This window comes from Carlito syrichta, unplaced genomic scaffold (genome assembly GCF_000164805.1).
Source record: "Carlito syrichta isolate Samal-C Ts95f unplaced genomic scaffold, Tarsius_syrichta-2.0.1 Scaffold126816, whole genome shotgun sequence".
NCBI lineage: Eukaryota > Metazoa > Chordata > Mammalia > Primates > Tarsiidae > Carlito > Carlito syrichta.
The window spans coordinates 165230-168998 of record NW_007070912.1 but is presented as its reverse complement, the minus strand read 5'-3'; positions in this window follow the sequence as shown (position 1 = coordinate 168998).

Below are 3769 nucleotides of genomic sequence, written 5' to 3'. Positions count from 1 at the left end.
CGCCCCCGGCCGCCGGGAGCAGGTTCTCGGGTAGACCGAAGCCTCCCAGTCCGATAGGGGTGCAAGGGAGGAACCGGACTGTGTACTGTGATTTTTCTGTTTTGCAACTGGGCAGTGCAAGGCCTCGCCCAAGGTCACGTTGGGGCCGTCCTGGGCTGTGCTCTGGAAAGCTGGTGGCGCAGGGCTGCCCCCACCCCTCTGGAGCCGGACCCGGCCTGGCGAGGGGACCGAGTGGATGGGGCTGGGGGAAAGAGGAAGCTGGGAGGCCCTGGAGAGGGAGAGTCCGCAGCTGCCCTTCCGGGTGTGTCCTTCCCTTTTTAGGGATGGAGTCTTGAGGCTCAGAGAAATGATGAGATTTTTTTCGAGTTCAGTGCTGGCTTTAGTGGCTTTTGAGTATGACCTTGCTGTGTCTCATTTCGCATTTTTTCCAATTAATGGATGAGAGCCGTGGTCCGGGAGGTGGCTCTGAGCTGGGACGTTCAGCAGAGCTAAGACTTAGGGCCTGCCCCTCAGGGCCTGGCACTGCCCACCTGGATCCTTGCCTTGTTCCTCCCTTTGCACAGTTTAAGCTGCTCATCTCCCTGGACTCCTGGTCACCTCTGCACCTAGCGTCACTGCCCTCGCAGCTCAGCCCCACCACCTCCCAACTCTATACCACCTCCCAAGGCTGGCTACCTGTCAGAGGACTTGGGGATGCCTTCCACTCCCAGCCTTCATCTGTCACTCCACCTGCCTGGAATGTGTTTTTTCCTCCCACCTAATGCAACGTGGCATTGTGAACAGAAAAAGGAACAGTAACAGGAAAGCTGGCTAACCCCTCAGTTGTCCCAATAAGATGCTAACATGAGGAGACCTTCCTTACCGTCTTTGTAACTTTTCTTTAAGTATAAATTATCCCATAATAAAAAGCTAATTTTATCTCATTTTATTTTTTTATTTTTTAAACTTTTTATTTATTGTGGAGGTCTTGCCAAGTTGCCCGAGCAGATCTCGAACCCGTGGGCTCCCAAACTGCTGGGATTACAGGCTGAGCCACAGAGCTCGGCCATAAAAAGTTAATTTTAGGCCGGGCTTGGTGGCTCAGCCTGTAATCCCGCATTTTGGGAGGCTGAGGTGAGTGAATTGCCTGAGCCCGTGGGTTTGAGACCCGCCTGGGCAACTTGGCGAGACCTCATCTCTACAATAAATCAAAAAATTAGCAAGGATCGCTGGAGCCCAGCAGGTCGAGGCTGCGGTGGCCGGGAACGTGCCACTGCACTCCAGTCTGGGCCACGAAGTGAGACTCCAACTCAAAAAAAAAAAAAAAGTTAATTTTAAAAGATCCTGGGAAAACCTGTGTTTATCTACTCTCGACCCACTTTCTTATTCTCCTGCTTCTTTGTCACGATGATTGGCCTGTGTTCTAAAGCCCTTTCCAGGGCCCTGGGCTGACTCCCTGGGATAGCCCTGGAGTGGGTCTTGTTTGGAAGTGGTCCCAAGTGGGCCCACTTCCCACTTGCCCCCGTGGGCAAGGCCAGTTTCCTGCAGCTTGGCCTGGCTGCCTCTGAGTTTTGGCTCAAAGGACAAGGTCAGGGTCACACACTTCTGTCTCCTGACTGTTGCCCAGCCTAGGGCTCAGCTCTCCTGCCTGCACTGCACAAATTGAAGCCTCAGAAGGGCTAGAGCCCCTCACCCTGGGTGGAGTCACTTGGCAGCATCCTCAGGTGCTGCTTGTTTGTCCAGTGCTAGGATTACCAGACCTAGCCTCTTTATGGGTTGGACGGTTTTTACCACGGGAAGAGACTGTGCTGTTTTACAGGTGGAGAAACTGAGGCAATCTTCTGAGTCAGGGTAGTGAGCCAGAACCGAGGACATGTGACAGTCTTAGACGTCAGAAGGTTCTGGAGGACCAGTATGCACCCCACACAAAGGCTGGGGGGCTGGGTGTGCAGAAATGCTCGTGCCAAGGGTCCCTCAGCTACTCTTCTCTCCCTCTGCTGCAGGCCTTTTAAGGACAGAAGCTTCACTGGAGTTTGTTCAAGGCTCCGCCATGGTGCAGTCAGAACCAAGGAGGCCCCTGAAAGAACCCTGAGCTGGGAGTCAGGACACCTGGGTTCTGGGCTGGGCTATGCCTGCTGTGTGGCCTCTCTGTACCCTGTTCCTGTCAAAAAGATGTGCTGTCAGGTGTGTGGCCCATCAGGGGTTCTGAGGCTGGTAGCCCTCCTGCATGAACAAAAGGTCTGGGGACAGGAGACAATCAGGTGCCCAGCAAACCTGCCCCCAGACCTCCTGCTGGGATTTGCCTGGCCCCTGGCCAGAGGCTTCCAGGTGTTTTTGGTGGTGAGTAAGAAGCACTCAGTACCTTTGTGTGTCACACCTGAGACAGAGACTGGGGCGCTGGCTCCTCGCTCTGCTTCCAAGGGCACACCACCAGGCTCAGAGATGACTCCCTTCCCTGGGCCCTGCACTGCAGCACAGTGGTCTCGAACTGGCCTGTCTATTCTTTGCTTTGCGGTAGTGAAGTGTGATTGGAAGCCCTCACCACCAGGCCCTCCCCTGGCCACCCAGGAGTGCCCTGCTTCCCCATCCCCACCCCTTCCTTCCCCAGAGGCAACCTCTTCTAGGAGTTGGTATCCACCTCTGCGTAGTTCCTACTCACAGTGGAGCTGTGGTTACAGATTGCAGGGGAAGGGGTGGGAAACAAGGATAAAACCCAGGAGTCCCGGCCCCCCTAGGCCACAGCACACCCACCACATCTGACCTGCCACATGCGGCCATCTATGCCTGCTCCCTGGCTCTGCCCATCCTCCCTCTCCCACTGCGGTAGCCTCGGTCTCCCACTATCACCTCCCAGGCTGCAAGTCAGATCCTGGCTGCTCCCCAAGGCCACCCACTGCCTCAGGATGGACTCTAAGCCCCTTCCCCTGGAGGCACTCCAGCAGGCACTGGCTGCCCCTCCACCCCCTCAGTGACCACACCCCTGCTCGCCACCCTCCTGCTCTTGACCACTGCCAGGCTGTTCCTCTGCCCCTAAGTTCTTCCCATTGGCTGCCTCCTCCCAGCAGGCCCCCATGCTACAGATGGCCTACTCATCAAGTCTTCTTGTGAGTGTTGGTTCTTGGGGCACAGCAGCCCTGTCCTCCATGGTGAAGCTGGTGCCCCATGTACCTGGAATAGCACCTGACAACTACATGTGGGCAGGAAGCCTGAATGGAGGTGGAGTGGAGAGAGGAGTTCCCAGCCCTGGAGGGGGAGGGGACCTCCACTGAGAGCAGAAGGGGCCAGGGGAGACCCAGGGAAGCGGGCAGGTTCTGAGCTGTTTCCCCACACCCAGACTCCAAAATGCAGGGGGAGACATGGCTCCAGGGCTGGGAGGGGAGTCCAGAGGTCTGAGTCCCAGGGGCCCTTGTCCTGTCCCCAGCTGGTTTCTCCTGCTCTTCCCGCCCCCTACCCCCGCCCCAGGCAGGCCAGGGAGCAGCTGCCTTGCTCAGAGGCTGCAGTGGGGGGGGGGAAGCACGAGATCCATGGTTAACCCTTCCTGCACCTTCTGCTCTGATCCAGGACAGCAGGGAGGTAGCCCAGCCCAGCTCTGCAGAGCTAGACCAGGTCAGGGCCCCGCGCAACAGGTGTCCCCAACTCCAGGACCCCTGGCGCCACCCCGATGAAACAAGGACGGGGTCCTGCTGCCCTGTCCTCTCTGCCCCGCCACTGCCCTAAGGGCTGCAGCGGGTGTGCGCAGAATGGAGGGAGGCTGGGGCCAGGCCGGGGTCCAGCCGGGCCCCGGACGAGG